Raw genomic sequence first — 17953 nt, 5'->3', positions numbered from 1 at the left:
TCCCACTTCTAGAAATATACCCTTAGAAGCCTGAAACACCAATCAGAAATAATATATGTACCCCCATGTTTGTAGCAGCACTATTTACAATAGCTAAGGTCTGAAAACTGCCCAAGTGTCCATCAGTAGACAAATGGATACAAAAGTGTTGGTACATATACACAATGGAGTACTTTGCAGCTGTAATAAAGAAATATCTCTTATCCTTTGAGACTACGTGATGGGACCTGGAAAATATTATCTTAAGTGAAATAAGCGAAACAGAGAAAGAGAAGTATGATATGATCTCACTTATTTGTGGAATATAATGAACATAACAGTCTGAGAAATGGGATAGTTCCAGAGAAATGGAAGTGGGGTACAGACTGACAATTCCCAGAAGAGGGGTGGTGGGGGAGAGATAAACCACAGAACTTATATGTGTGTATGCATGAACAATGGACATGGACAACAAAGCTGGGGACAGGGCAGGAAGGTAGGTGAGGGGGAATGCAGTGGAGGAAAAAGGAGAAACTTCTGTAACACAAATACATTAATTAATTAAAATAAAAATAAATGAACTCATAGAAACAGAGAGTAGGTAGGTGATTGCCAGAGGGAGGTGGGGTGGAAATGGGTGAAGGCTGTCAAAGGGTACCAATTTCCAGTTATGAGAAGAGCAAGTTCTAGTGATGTAATATACAGCATAATAATAATTGTATTTAATAAGACTGTGTTTTATATTTGCTAGTTCTTAAGAGAGTAAATCTTAATAGTTATTACAAGAAAAAAATCGTAACTATGTGGATGATGGATGTTATCTAAACTTACTGTGGGGATCATTTTTCAATATATACATATATTGAATCATTATGTTGTCCTTCTGAAATTAATATGTTATATATCAATTGTATCTCAATAAAAAAATTAAAAATAATAATACTGAATATTTATTGAGCTTATTCTCTGTGCTAACTTCCAGGGAGATGTTTAACATGTAATATATCACTTATTTCTTCTTATAATCTCAATAGCAGATAAAATTTTTTTCTCTTCTCATTGAAAAAACAAGCTCAATGAAGATTATTTTACATGGCTTTAGATCACATAGCTAGAATTTGGGTACTGGAGATTTGAACACAGCATGATCAGCTATGCCACCAAGTTTGCCTTGGAAACAAGCCATGATATCAGAAACAAAGAACCACCTGCAAAGAAGAAGACAAGCAACCCTCTCTCTGAGTTACCATGGCACCCCCCAACCCCATATATCTGTTGGAAAACCTACTACTGCAAGTGCCAGAGGACAGATACCAAATCAACAAAAAACCTGTTAGAACTAGTAAGAACTTAACAAAATACTCAGACACTAAGTAAATATACAAAAAAAAACAAGAGCTTCCTAATCTACCTGTAGTATCCTTTAGAAAATAATACAAATAAACCCAATTTCCAGCAGCAAAAATAAATTAAAGGCAACTAAAATAAATCTTATTAAGAAATGTGTATATAGAATTCCAAAATGGCGGCAAAGTAAATGGAAGCTACACAGACCCTCTCCCAGGACCAAACTGGAATTACAACTAAAATAAAGACAAATCATCAGAAAAAAGCAACTGAAAAGCAGCTTGCGAGGATCATATAATCAGGGACACTGACTCGACCCTGGAGAGGGAGCCACAAACAGTAGAACACCAACACCCACAGTCAAAATTTGGCAGGCTCCAAAGCCCACTATGACAACAAAAATGGTGAAACAAAAAAACAAAAGCCAAATGAAAGAACAAGGGACCTATACCAAAGATGAGATAAATGTGGAACAGTTAAGCAAGTTAAAAGAGATATTTTTAAGAGCCATGATCTTGAGAAAGCTCAACAGCATAAGTACGGACATCAACGCCATGAGTAAAAACATAGAAATGTTGAAAATCAACCAATTGAAATTTAAAACCCACAAAGAAAAAATGAAGAATGACATATCAGAAATAAAGAACACATCGGAAGGTCTAAACAGCAGAGTAGAGGAAGCTGAGGACTGGATCGGTGAATTAAAATACAGGGTAGAAAAAATTAACCAATCAGAATACCAAAAAGAAAAAAAAAAACAATTAAAAAACAGGAAGACATCTTAAGAGAACTGTGGGACAACTGGCAACATAATAATATTCACATCATAGGAATCCCTGAAGAGGAAGAAAATGGACAAGGGTTAGGGAATATATTTAAAGAAACAGTAACAGAAAACTTTCTTAATTTGGTAAAGGAAGAAGGCATTCAAGTTCAAGAAGCACAGAGAGCCCCAAGTAAGAAGAACCCTAACAGGCCCACACCAAGACACATAGTAATTAAAATGTGAAAAATTAAAGACTAAGAGAGAATCATAAAGGCAGCAAGAGATAAGTAACAGGTTACCTACAAATGAAACCTCATAAGGCTCTCAGTTGACTTCTCAACAGAAACACTACTGACCAGAAGGGAATGACATGAAGTAATCAAGGTCATAAAAAACAACGATCTGAATCCAAGACTACTCTACCCAGCAAAGCTATCATTCAAAATAGAAGGTCAAATAAAGAGCTTCCCAGACCAAAAAAAAAAAAAAAGTCTAAGGGAATATATTAGCACCAAACCAGCACTGCAAGAAATGTTAAAAGAATTGCTGTAATTAGTAGAAGAAATAGGAAGAAATATATAACCACACTAAACAAAAATGTCAATAAATAAGTACATATCAATAATCACCTTAAATGTAAATGGATTGAATGCTCCCATAAAAAGACAGAGTAGGTGATTAAATAAGAAAGCATGACTCATCTATATGTTGTTTGCAAGAGACCCACCTCACAACAAAAGACTCACATAGGTTGAAAGTATAGGGATGGAACAAAAACTCTTCCAAGCAAACGGAAAGGAAAAAAAAAAAAAAAGCTGGGGTAGCAATACTCATATCTGATAAAGTCGATTTCAGAATGAAGTCCATAACTAAAGACAAAGAAGGCCATTACACAATATTGAAAGTATCTACCAACAGGAAGATATAACCTCGATAAACATATATGCACCCAATATAGGGGCACCGACATATATTAAAAATCTTTTGGAGGATTTCAAAGGAAAAATCAATAGCAATAAAATCATAGCAGGGGACTACAACACCCCGCTAACATCACTGGATAGATCCTCTAGACAAAAAAAAAAATAGCAAGAAAAGAGACTCTAAATGAACCACAAGTCCAAATGGATTTAATAAACATCTACAGAGAATTACACTCCAAAACTAGAGAATTCACATTCTTCTCCAGTGCACATGGGACATTCTCAAAGATACACCACATGATAAAACACAAACTAAATCTCTACAAGTAGATACTTACTTTGTATCTTAACAGGTCACTTATCTTTGAGAATGTCCCTTATGCATTTGAGAATTGGAATTCTGCTGTTTTGAGGTATAATTCTCTGTAAATATTTATTAAATCTGTTCGATCTCCTTGCATCATTTAGAGTTTCTGTTTTCTTGTTAGTTTTTTGTCTGGAGGATGGATCCAGTCATGTCAGCAGGTGTTGCATTTTTCTGCTATGATTGTATTGATTTTGATTTCTTCTTTGAAGTCCTCCAGAAGTTTTTAAATATATGTTGGTGCTCCTATATTGGGTGCATATATGTTTACCAAGGTTTTAACTTCCTGTTGGATGAATCCTTTGAATATTATGTAGTGGCGGCCTTCTTTGTCTCTAGTTATGGCTTTCATTTTGAAATTTATTTTATCAGATATTAGTATTGCTACCCTAGCCTTTTTTTTTTTCTTTTTATTTGCTTGGAAGAACTTGTTCCATTTCTTCTCTTTCAGCCTATGTGAGTGTTTTGTTGTGTGGTGGGTCTCCTTTAAACAACATATATTAATTATGTTTTCTTATCCAATCTGTGTCTTTTGACAAGCCCAGGAGAGCTTCAGTTGTCCACTAGCTTTTTGGGTGGAGTCTATTAATCTCAGGTACTTGCTGAGCCTCAATTTGTAGCCCTCAACTGAATAAAAAAAATTTTAGGTGTAAGAGGATTTCCAGGGCGTGGGGCACTTGAATGCTCTCTGAGTCAATGTTAATGAGTCTCCATTTGCATTTCTCTGGCCTGGATGGGTAGTGCTAAATTCCTGAGGGAGGGGCTGTTCTTTCTCACCAGGGATCTGGGAAGGGGCTCTTTGAGTAACATAGCACTCTCCTGTGAGGGAGTGATTTAGCACAAAATCTCCTGTACTCTTCCAGCTCTCCATGCTCCCAAGTCTCTTCACAGAGTTCCAGTCCAGTCTTCCCTCTGTCTGCCAAATGCCAAGGAGAGTGGCTATAGCTAATTTAGTGCTCTGTCCCAGCCCTCTGCTCTGTGGAGCCAAGTTGGGATTTTAACCCCAAGGGAGATGCTCACCACTAAAACAACTGCTGTCTGTTGGCTCCCAGCCCACCCTCTCATACCTCCACAGTTTCTACCAGGTTCATTTTAGTGTCCTCTTTTCACTCCTGGTCATACAATTTCTCTCCAGCTGATTTTCTGTTGTTTATTTTTGAAAATTTATTTTTAATTTAGTTGTAATTCCAGTCTGGTCCTGGGAGATTGTCTGTGTAGCTTCCATACCTCTGCCTCTTATCTAAAATTTTATTTTTCAGTTACATTTGGCATCCAATATTATTTTGTTTTAGTTTCAGGTGTATAATATAGTGGTTAGACAGTTATATAATTTAAGAAGCAACCTTCAACATATTCAAATTCTCATCTGGCACCATACATAGTTATTACAATATTATTGACTATATTTCTTATGCTCTACTTTACATCCCCATGACTATTTTGTGATTACACATTTGTACTTCTCAGTCTCTACATCTTTCATTCAGTCCCTCAAAGCACCCCCTATGGCAACCATCATTTTGTTCTCTGCATCTATGAGTCTGTTTGTTTGTTCATTTATTTTGTTTATTATATTCCACAAATAAGTGAGATCATGGTATACTTGTTTTACTCTGTCTGACTTATTTCATTTAGCATAATTTACTCTGGGTTCATCTATGTTGTATCTGCCTTTTTACTATCTACTCCTTAAACCTTCACAATCACTTTCAAATCAGTTACTATATTGACATACTCTCTTAGAAATCACTGATACTAATTGCCAATTCCATGTGCTTCCTAGCAGTCCTTAATATCTCTACCCACTGGGAGACATTTACCATAACTGATCAAACTCTCAGAAACAATGGATTTGCTAACAAACATTACCCTTTCTATTTCTGCTTCCCTCTCCCATCTTTCCCAGCATCTTTATTTTTTCCAGCTCTCCTTCCTCTACCTACTCCTAAAATGAGGTGGTATTTACTGTCCCTTCCCCTCCTCTCTTTTTAATCTAGACATTCTCAGTGATCCAGGCTTCTATTGTCACCTCTCTCAGACTTTACTTGTTTCCTAAATTGAAGCCTTACATTTCCAAGTTCTTGCTCAACTGATACCACTCATGGACAGTCAGATATCTCTCACCTAACCAAAACTACTCTTCTAGACTATCTGTTTCCATAAATGGTACTCTAAATTCCTGTTCAAAATAATCACAATGACATTGAGAAGCAGACTTTCTTTTCCACACTCACTTCCAGAGCCTCAGCTTAGGCTCTTGTCATTTTTTTCCTGGAGAGGTGAAGAAGGCTGCATCCTGGCAGTGGATTGGTTTTTTGGTGGAATGGTTCTTTTCCCTAGCCATAGAAACTGTGAATCAGAAGTTTCCCATTAACTACTGAAAGTACTTTATTAGAAATGCAGTACAGATATTTCAGAACTCTTCCAGGATATATTTTCTTACATCGTTCTATTTAAAATACAGTCTGGGGGGAAAGCAGGTTTTCAGTTTCATATGGAAAGTAATACAATAATAAATGAATAATGCTATAAGAATAAACTAACTCTATTGTTTTGCATACTCACAACTGGAAACCTACTTTTGCCCCAGCCTATACAGCCTACACAGTTTCCAAAAGCCTATGACTGAAATAAAGTGTTATCAGCCAGAAAAAAAAAAAAAGTAAACAGAATTCTGGGGTCAGAGTAATTTTGGTACAAAAGCAGAGAGGAACAACCCTCAAATCAATTCCATAATTCATGTCATGACCCAGAGATGGGTTATATTGCAATAAGTGACATTGAGGAAGATTCCCATTTATGCTAGCTACTCTTGCTAACTAGGAAATTAGCTTTTTAAAGTACTATTTTTTTCTGTTATTGATTTTAGAGAGAAATAAAGGAAGAGGGTTAGAGAGATAGAAACATCAATGAGAGAGAACATCAATTGGCCACTTTCTGTATGCCTCCCACTGGGGATTCAGCCCACAACGTGGGTATGTGTCCTGACCGGGAATCAAACTGGCAAACTCTTCGTATATGGATCAACACTCAACCACTGAGCCACACTGACTGTACCAAAGTATTATTTAAAGTTGGTGCACCTTCTGAATTTCCATGGTCATAGGCAAAGCCATGGTCCCTATAATCTACTGAAAGTTTCACTTCACCACAATCAAATTTTTTTTTTTCTCAGCAAGGGAGCTTGACTTGCACACATGCTAACCATTGCAGTCACCAGCAATAAGCCTAACAATGATTATCTTCTTTGGAGCTACACAGGAAAGAAATTGCAGAAAAAAATTCCTAAACTATTTTTTTAAGTGGCTCAGTCTTCCACCCACATCATTTACTGCATCACATCCTCTGATATGCCTTTCTAATGTATATTAACAACCAAGTATGTATCCTTCCATATTATTCCTTATGGCAAAATAAGTGTATAAAAATTATACACACTGTAAAATATGCATTTGAAGTTCCAAAATGGTAGCAGAGTGAATGGAAGCTACACAGACCATTTCTCAGGACCAAACTGGAATTGCAACTAAAATTAAAACAAATTGTTGGGAAAAAGCAACAGTAAAGCAGCTGGAGAGGACCGATATAACCAAGGATAAGAATAAAGGACACTGATTTGAACTTGGTAGATCTGTGGAGGCGTGAGAGGGTGGCTGGGAGCCCACGAACAGCAGCTGTATTAGCTGTGAGCAGCTCTCTCAGGGTTTAAATCCCAAGCCAGCTCCACAGCACAGAGGGTCAGAACTAAGCACTAATTTAGCTACAGCCACTCACTTTGGGTTCCAGGAGAGGGAGGGCAGACTGGATGGGAACTGTGTGGGGACACTCAAGATTTGAAGAGCATGCAGTTTTTGCTGAGACATGGCCACACAAAGCAATGACCATCTTGATCAGGGAGCCACTTCACAAAGGTCTAAGGTACAGCAGCAGCCCCTCCCTCAGAGATTTAACCCTAACCAGCAGAAACAAAAATATGCAAATTGAGACTCATTAACAACCAGCATTTGCCACACCCTCTGAAAATCCTCCTATCCTGAACAACTGCAGCAATTTCTCATTGAACTGAGGACTATAAGCCAAGGCTTTTCAAGTAACTGAGACTAATAACCTCTAAGCAAAAAGCTAGAGGATAACTGAACCCTTCCTGGGCTAGCAAATTTACCCGAGAAAGACGTGACAGTGGTGTTTAACGTGGGTCCTCCCACATTAATCCAAACCCAGTAGAGGAACCCACAAACAGCAGAACACCAACACCCACAAGAAAAATTTAGCAGGCTCCAAAAACCACTAAGATAAAAAAAAAAAAAAATGATGAAACAAAAATAAAAAACAAATTCCTAATGAAAGAGCAAGAAAACCCTACCAAAGAAGAGATAAATAAAATGCAGTTAAGTAAGTTATCAAAGGAAGAATTCAGAGTCATAATATTGAAAACTTTAACAGCATAAGTAAGGAGCTCAATGTCATGAGTAAAAATATAAAAACATTAAAAATCAACCAATTGAAAATAAAAAAACACCAAAAAAGAAAAAAAAAAGAATGACATAGCAAAAATGAAAAACAGATTGGAAGAAATAACCACCAGAGTATAAGAAGCTGAGGACCAGATCAGTGAATTAGAAGACAGGGTAGAAAACATCAACCAATCAGAAAACCAAAAGGAAATAACAATAAAAAAAGAAAACAAACAAAAAAAACCCCAGGAAGACAGCTTAAGAAAACAACAACATTTGCATCACAAGAATTCCAAAAGAAGAAGAAATGAGCAAGGGTTAGCAACTACATTTGAAGAAATAGTGAAAGAAAACTTTCCTTACTTGGTGAAGGAAGAAGGCATTCATGTTCAAGAATCAGAGAGAGCCCTAAGTAAAAATAACCCAAAAAGACCGGCACCAAGACACATAATAATTAAAATGCCTTAAATTAAAGACAAAGAGCTAATCCTAAAGGCAGCAAGAAATCAGTAACAGATTACCTACAAAAGAACCCCCATAAGGCTCTCATCTGACTTCTCAACAGAAACACTACAGGCCAGAAGGGAATGGCATGAAGTAATCAAGGTAAAAAAAACAAGGATCCAAATCTAACACTACTCTATCCAGGAAGAAGGTGAAATAAAGAGCTTCCCAACCAAAAAAAAAAAAAAAAAAAAAAAAAGGCTAAGGGAATATAGTAGTACCAAAACAACACTGCAAGAAGAGTTAACAGGAATGCTGTAATTAGTAAAAAAAAAAAAAATAGAAAGAAAATGTAACCTCAAAAACATAAATGGCAACAAATAATTACATGCAAATAGTAACCTTAAATGTAAATGGATTGAACACTCTGATCAAAAGACACAGAGTAGCTGATTTGATAAGAAAGCATGACTCATCTTTATGTTATTTACAAGAGACTAACCTCAGAACAAAAGACTCACATAGGTTGAAAGTGAAAGGATGAAAAAAATTCTTCCAAGCAAAAGAAACAGGAAAAAAAATCTGGATTACCAATACTCATATCTAATAAAGTAGATTTCAAAATGAAGACCATAACTAGAGACAAAGAAGGCCATTACAGAATATTAAAAGGATCTATCCAACAGGAAGATATAACCTTGGTACACATATATGGACCCAATATAAGAGCACCGAAATATATGAAAAATCATCTGGAAGACTTCAAAGGAGAAATTGACAGCAATACAATCATAGCAGAGGGCCTTCAACACCCAGCTGACATCACAGCATAGATCCTCTAGACAAAAAATTAATAATAAAACAGACTCTAAATAATGCACTATAGCAAATGGATTTAATTGATATTCAGAAAAAATTACACCACTATAGTGCAAAATTCACATTCTTCTCACATACCCAATGCACATTCTCAAAAATGTACCACATGTCAGGACACAAACTAAGTCTCTACAAGTTCAAGAAGATTGAAATCATATCAAGCATCTTCTCAGATCACAATGGCATAAAACTAAAAATTAATTGCAATAAGAACATGCAAAGGCATTTGAAAAAATGGAGGCTAAATAGCATGTTATTAAACAATGAATGGATTACAAAGGATAACAAGGATGAAATTTAAAACTTCCTGGAAAAAAATTAAAATGAACACACAACAACACAAAATCTATGGGATGCAGTGAAAGCAGTTCTGAGAGGGACGTTCATAGCACTACAGGTCTACCTCAAGAAGCAAGAAAAATTTCTAATAGATTATCTAACCTCACAACTTAAAGAACTTGAAACCAACAAAGAGAAAACCCCAGAGCAAGTAGAAGGACGGAAATAGTAAAGATCAGAACATAAATAAATAAAATGGAGACAAAACAGCATTTCAAAGGATCAATGAAACATAGAGCTGATTATTTGAAAAGATAAACAAGATAGATGGATCCTTAGCTAGACTCACCAAGAAACAAAGAGAATGAACCCAAATACAAAAAATCAGAAATGTAAGAGGACAAGTAACAACCGACACCACAGAAATACAAAAGATAGTTAACAACTACTATGAACAATTTTATGGCAACAAATTCAACAATCTAAGCAAATGGACAAATTTCTAGAAACATAGTCTCCCAAAACTGAACCAGAAAGAGATAGAAAACTTGATCACACCAATAACAATAGAAGAAATTGAAGATGTAATTAAGACTCTCCCAGCAAACAAAACCCAGGCCTGGATGGTTTCACGAGGGAGTTTTACTGAACACCCAAAGAAAAACTAAGACCGATTTTCCTCAAACTATTTCAAAATATTCATGAAGAAGGAATATTTCCAAACTCGTTTTATGAGGTAAGCATAATTTTAATTCCAAAACACGAACAGGACACTACAAAGAAAGAAAACTGCAGGCCAATATCTCTGATGAACACAGATGCCAAAATCCTGAACAAAATAGTAACAAATCTAATCTAGCAATACATTAAAAACAATTATTCACCATGACCAAGTGGGATTCATCTTAGTGATGTAAGGCTGATACAATATTCACAAATCAATAAATGTGTTATACCACATAAACAAAATGAATGATAAAACCATATGATCATATCAATAGACGCTTAAAAAGCATTTGACAAAATCCAGCACCCATGTCTGATAAAAATGCTCAGCAATGTGGGAATAGAGGGATCATATCTCGACTTAATAAAGGCCATATATAAAATACCTACAGCTGACATCATATTCAATGGACAAAAATTAAACATTTTTCTTAAGAACAGGAACAATACAAGAATGCCCAATTTCACCATTCTTATTTAATATCATACTGGAAGTCTTAGCCACAGCAATCAAACATGAAGAAACAATAAAAGGGATCCAAATTGGAAAGGAGGAAGTGAAACTGTCATTATTTGCAGGTGACAGGATACTATACATAGAAAACCCCAAAGACTCCATCAAAAATTTACTAGACTTTATAAATGATTTTGGCAAAGTAGCAGGATACAAAATTAATTTCAAGAAATCAATGGCATTCTTATACACCAATGATGAACTCATAGAAAGAGCAACTAAGAAAACAATCACATTTAACATTGCAGCGAAAAAATTAAGATATCGAGGAATAAACTTAACCAAAGAAATAAAGGACCTATTTTCAGAAAACTGCAGGTCATTGAAAAAAGAAATAGATGAAGATATACAAAAGTGGAAGAACATACCTTGTTCATGGATTGGAAGAATTAACATCATTAAAATGTCCATACTACCCAAAGTAATCTATAGATTCAATGCATTCCCCATTAAAATACCAACGATATACTTCACAGAACTAGAACAAATACTTCAAAAGTTCATATGGAACCAAAAAGACTTTGAATAGTCACAGAAATCTTGGGAAAAAAAAAAGAACAAAGTAGGTAAAATCACAATACCAGCTGTCAAGTTATACCACATAGCCACTGTCATCAAAACAGCCTGGTACTGGCACAGGAACAGGCACATAGATTGATGGAATAGAACAGATAACCAAGAAATGGACCCAAAACTTTCTGCTCAATTAATATTTGACAAAAGTAGCAAGAGAATACAATGGAGTAAAGACAGCCTCTTTAATAAATGGTGTTGGAAAAATTGGACAGCTACATGCAAAAAATTAAACTAGACCATCAAATTACATCATACACGAGAATAAATTCAAAATAGATAAAAGACTTAAGTGTGACTCATGAATCCATAAAAATCCTAGAAGAAAATATAGGTAATAAAATTTCAGACATCATACACAGCAAAATTTTCACTGATACATCACTTAAGGCAACAGAAACAAAGGAGAAAATAAACACATGGGACTACATCAAACTCAAAAACTTCTGCATAGCAAAAGATACAATCATCAAAACAGAAAGGAACCCACTCTAATGGAGAACATAAATGCCAATAATATATCATATAAGGGGTTAATTTCCCATATATATAGAGTGCTCACGCAATCAACAAAAGGAAGTCAAAGAACCCAATTAAAAAATGGGCAAAGGAACTAAATAGACACCTCTCCAAACAGGACATACAAATGGCTAAGAGACATATGAAGAAATAATCAACATCACTAATCACCAGAGAGATGCAAATTAAAACAACTATGAGATATTACCTCACACCTGTCAGAATGGCCACCATCAACAAATCATCAAACAACAACTGTTGGCGATGGTGTTGAGAAAAGGGAAATCTAGTGCACTGCTGGAGGGAATGCAGACTGGTGCATCCACTATGGAAAACAATATGGTGACCCTGGCCGGTTTGGCTCAGCAGTTAGAGAGTCAGCCTGTGATCCACAGAGACCCAGGTTTGGTCCCTCTAAGGGCATGTATCTTGGCTGCAGTTTGTCTCAAGCCCTGGTTGGGTCGTGTGGGTGGCGGCCACTCGATGTGTCCCTTTCACATCGATGTTTCTTTCTCTCTCTTCCTCTCTCTCCTTCCCACTCTATCTGAATAAAAATCAGAAAAATGTCCACAGGTGAGGATTAAAAAAAAGAAGAAGAACAATATGGTGTTACCTCAAAAAATTAAAAATGGAATTTCTATTTGACCCAGTGATCCCACATCTAGGAATATACCCTAAGAAGCCTGAAACACCAATCAGAAAAAAATGTACGTACCCCCATGTTCACAGTAGCACTATTTACAATAAATAATGTCTACAAACAGCCCAAATGTCCATCAGTAGATGAATGGATAAAAAAGCTGTGGTATATATACACAATGGAGTACTATGCAGTTGTAAGAAAGAAATATCTCTTATCCTTTGAGACAACATGGAGGAACCTGAAAAGTATTATCTTAAGTGAAATAAGCCAAACAGAGAAAGACAAGTATCATATGATCTCACTTATTTGTGGAATATAATGAACATAACAGTCTGAAGAACAGGATATTCCCAGAGATGTGGAAGTAGAATACAGACTGACAATTCCCAGATGAGGGGTTGGTGGGGGAGAGATAAACCATAGAACTTATATGCATGTATGCATAATCAATGGACATAGACAGGGCGGGGAGGGAGGGGGAGAAGGAGCGTGTCAATGGGGGAAAAAGATAAACATATGTAACAAAATAAATAAATAAGTTAAAAAGAAAAAATAATTAATTAATTAATTAAAATTATGGGAAAATAAATTAGCCCCACAAAATAGAATATGCATTTTATAAAAATTACATATTTAACACACTTTTCTGCATCTTGTATTCATATTAAACAATCTTTAATGGAAATCCTTCTAAATCATTTGGTTGAGCTCTATTTCATTATTTTTTATGTCATTATAATATTCCATTGCACTGATGTATTACCATTTTATTCTAGCATCCTGTCTATTTACATCATTCTCTGTTTTTTTTCCCTCTCTGTCTTCTGGGATGGATCCCTATCACTGGTTGCAAGTGTCTGTTCCTCTGTATCTCTCCTATGCTATGACATGCTGCTAGTCAGCTGTAGCTATTATTCATTGAGTATCCATGCATGGGGTATTTTCTTAGATAAAATTCTCCTCCGCTTTGTCTCTAATGTTTAGCAGTCCTTGGCACAGCTTGGGATATATTTTTAATTATTTTGGATAACTTTTATTTTTTTATTAAGTCAATAAACTATTGGGATAGGAATGTTTATTATTATGAGTTATCTTAGAATTACTTTAAAATAGTTTAGTGATTTTAATAACTTATCACAAAAAAGTTGAAAAATATCTATTCTATACTGCCTGTGGAACAAAAATAAGGAAAAAAGACACCTCTATAAATTAGTTGAAAACCCTTCTTGTCACATGAAAAAGTTATTTTTTTATTAACTTGAACCCCACTAACTAAGCTTTCGGTGAATTAATTTTTCTTTATTTTAAGTTTTGGAGGTAAGGGGGAAATAGAAAGCAACTCCTTCAAAAACATCAAGGTCATGTCAAGAATTCCTTTAAAAAGGAATTTCCAGATATAATATAGGACTCCCAGTTAAATTTTTATTTCAGATACTCAATGATATTTTTTAGTATAAGTATGTCCAAAACATTCATGGAACAGACTTATAATAAACAGTTATTTGTTATTTCTTGAAAATTCAAATTAAACTTAGTGTCCTGTATTTTTATTTGCTAAATCTGGCAATCCTATTAAAGATCTATGTTTCACAAGGCACTTGGAGAATCATAACTGATTTATTGTGTTGCCCCAAGTTAAAGCTCTAAGGAGTCCTTGTATTCAGGTGTTCAATAAATGTTAGTTGAACTATTTACATGATGGTGATTATTAATAGTTACTTTTTAGTCACTGAGCTGTTTAAGGTACAATAAAGGACTGATGTAAACTTAGAAATAATTTTGACAATAAGGCAGGCACAAAAGGGGAGTTTCTAATTAACCCTTTATTAACCAAATAGGAAAAGTTTACCCATTTGGGAAAGCATCTCATGGTGCTGCTAGAAGGCATTTAAAACTTATTCTAACTTATATATGTAGGTTTTCTAATATTTTGACTTGATGTTGGAATATCACAATGTGTGTGTGTGTGTGTGCGCGCGTGTGTGCGCGCGCGTGCGCGCGCGCATGTGGGAGGAGGGTTAGAGGCAGGGGGCAGGAAAGGCAAGACAAGAAATGTAAGACCAATGAATGGAAAACAAAACACTTGAAAACTTTTCTTCCTGCTACAGTTCATGGAGAGTTACTGGCTTTTTAAAAGTACCTTCAAAATTAGAATTAGCCAGTGCAGAGTAGCAGGCACAAATATGGTCTCTGGTGTTCTATTAATGATGGAATTAAATGAAGAAGCTCTTCTACACACTCTTTATGAGAGAGGAGGAGAATCAACGTGATGTTTAGTTTCTTGTTGGAAATTGAGAAAAAAGTCCCATATTACCACGATACAGTCATGAGCTCAATGCAAATGGAAAAGACTGGTGGCTTATTAATAGGCTCTCCCTGTAGCAAGCTGACCTTCCTGGCTTCAGTTTGAAATTGATTATTTTAATACAGAATTCCTGAATGAAAGAGGTTCTTGGCCTTTTCCTGGGCTGTTGAATAATGTATGTGGGAGAAAGCAAATAGCAGCAGAGGGTCTCAGCTGGGGGAACAATAGCACACACCCATAGCTGAGAGGGCATGTTAGTTTATCATTGCCTTGTCAATCCTCCTAGCCTGGGAATCGTGGGGCAGCCTGGAAAGCAGCAGCTGCCCGTCGTGTGGTGAACTGACTGGGGCACTTTAAAGAGACAACTCCATTTACCCATCTGAAAACAAGATATTGATTTTACTCCTCTCTGGAGAGAAAAGAGATGTCCTGAAAATATATGGAGACACCATTTATACAGGCTCCTCCCCCAACAGTCACACCACCCCGTTTTCTTGGTTTCCTCTCCACAAAGTTATATTTTTTCCTTCATCTTGGATAAGAGGAAAGCAATCCCCACCCCACCCCCTTTTTCTGCCGTCTATGACTACATTGCACAGAGTACTTTTTTTTTTTTTTTTTTTTTTGGTACGTGCCCCTAGCGGGAACCAAACCTGGGACTCTCTGGTACGCAGGCCAATGCTCTAACCGCTGAGCAGCTCAGATTACTTTTAAGCTGAAACTGGAAAAGTACGTAATGACTGGAATCTGGGGATATATTTTATAAATTAGAAATATTTTTTTTCATCCACATGGAAATAACATATTACAGCTCTCTCATCTCAAGTTGTGTACATCTTAAGCCATTAAAGCAAAGTTTGTAGCATCATAGAACTCTTTAGAAGTCCTTACCACAAAAGCCTAGATCTTAGGATTCAGATCAGGTGAAAAAAGTGAAACTTGTTTTCCCATAGTAAACATCCGTAAGTACTCCTTAGACCCACAGGATTTTAAAATCATCATACTAAGAACATGGGGAGAAGTGTAGCTCTGAATTAAGGCAGCCAGAACACCAAGCTCTTGGGAGGTGAATTGAACTACTCCATGGGCTTCAAGAGACCGGAAATGTGTTATTTGAGGTCAATCTCAATTTCTTTAATGACTCATATCCCCATGTGCTCAAACGTCCTACCATACTGAGGTGACTGGATGGTTGATGTGGCACACTTACCTCTAGACAGGGAAAGTAATGGGTAAGGGATGACCTACCAATCCTCATTAAGACTCAGTCACCAAAAAGAGAGATTATGTAGGGCCCCACAATTCTGAATTTTCAATATGGCATTTTTTTCCCTAGAAAATCACCTTTTCCCATCACACCCACCATGGGAAGTCTTACAGAAATATAGGAGGGACCAAGGAAAAGGATGGGGTGGGGTTGAATAAAAGGAGAAAAAAATAACTCTTGAAAAACAAATAGAAAAATCCATCCTTAATTTCTGTAAAGGTAGGTCAGAGATGGCAAGTACTGGCTTTTACCCTGTGTGTTTACTGCACAAGGATCCAGATATGCAAGCCGAACCTTGTGAGTGGCCCCAGTCATTGAACTCTCTGCTATGCTAAACAAGCACCAGAGGTGAACTAGCTCAACCATCTGCTAGAGACATGCATAAATTGAGGGAAGGTAGAACAATACAGCATATGTATAAGGTGGTGTACATGGGAAAAAGCAAAAGTGCATTATTAGAAAACAGCAGAAAGTGAACAAGATGCAGTGGGCAGAGATTAGTGTTACAATTATTATTAATGTTAATAACCACACAGGGGAAACTCCAGGTTCTCTTGTTATTCATCAGACATGATACATATGACAGGGCAGGGATAGTAGGGCTAGTTTAGCCCCTGGAATCTTTATTATTTATTTGATTTTGTGACACGTTCCACACCTGAACAAATACTAGATGACATAAAGATCTCTTTTCAAGTGTAGGCTTGTCACATTATGACAGTTTTTTAAAAACATAAAAATATAGAAAAACATAAGTAGTGAGAAAAAATCCACATAAATACAACCTCTGTAAACATTTTTATCTATGTTTTCCTGGTGTTCTTTTGTAATTTTTTTTTCTGCCTTTACTGTTCTTCCATGTTGTTGTCCTTTCCACGTAACATATAGGCAGTTTCAAATTATTGGATAGTCTTTCCAATGTGTTCATTCAAATAGCATATATATATATATATATATATATATATATATATTTATATATATATATAAATTTTATACATATATATTTAATTACAGTGCAATTTAAAATTACTTTTGTGTTTCAGGATGACTTAATATGCTTTGATTATTTAGGAACATTCTCATTTTGAAAGCAGAAAAGTGAGGGGGGAAGAGCAGACATTGTGGTGAGAGATCACTAGTCCAAATGAAGAGAGCATGTGCCAGAGTTGAACCATCCTGTGTGAACAGCCTACATCCCAAGCTCCTAACTGGAAGTCCATTTCAATCCTCAAATGAACTTTGTCTGGTTCACAGAGATATTTTTATGCCTTTTGAATGCCTTTAGATATGGGATACACTCTCCAGTTTGCCACAAGCCCCACCACTCTTCACTGTTATACTTCTCTGCTTCCTTGCATTTTTACTTCTGCCTGGCCCCTAAAGGCATTTTACACTTAGGAAATCTGATGAAATTTTAATATATCCTGGATGACCTCACCTCCCCATAGAATCCTCTAAACCAATGGTTCTTAACTGTGAGTGATTTTTCTCCTCAGGAGACATGTGGCAATACCTAGAGATGGTTTTAGTTGTCATAATTGAGACGGGTTTGTGTGTGTGTTGCACTACAGGAATCTAGTGGGTTGAATCCAGAAATGCTGTTAAATAGCCTACAATGCATGGGAAAGTCACAACAATTATCCAGCCCAAAATGTTAATAGTACAGAGATTGAGAAACCTTGGTCTAAGCCAGGGCTGGGACTTGCACCATTAGGGTTTCCTTCTTCTATTTTAGGATTTTGGTCCCCTTGAAGATGAAAATCCCACTGAGAGACAGTAATATTGTATGCTATTGGCCCTTTACATCAGAGTATGAAGGTAGGATCTGTGAATGGGATTGGACAGAGGGTAGGAGAGGTAGAACATGGAGAATCCCAATCATAGTTTCTAATGGTATACTTTCATCATTAAACAATCAAGATTGTTCTAGGCAGAAAACTCACATGAAATTTCTTTTAGTATCCCTACCAT

Source organism: Molossus molossus, unplaced genomic scaffold, assembly GCF_014108415.1.
Source record: "Molossus molossus isolate mMolMol1 unplaced genomic scaffold, mMolMol1.p scaffold_m16_p_2, whole genome shotgun sequence".
NCBI classification, from domain to species: Eukaryota; Metazoa; Chordata; class Mammalia; order Chiroptera; family Molossidae; genus Molossus; species Molossus molossus.
Note: the sequence above shows the minus strand (reverse complement) of the source record.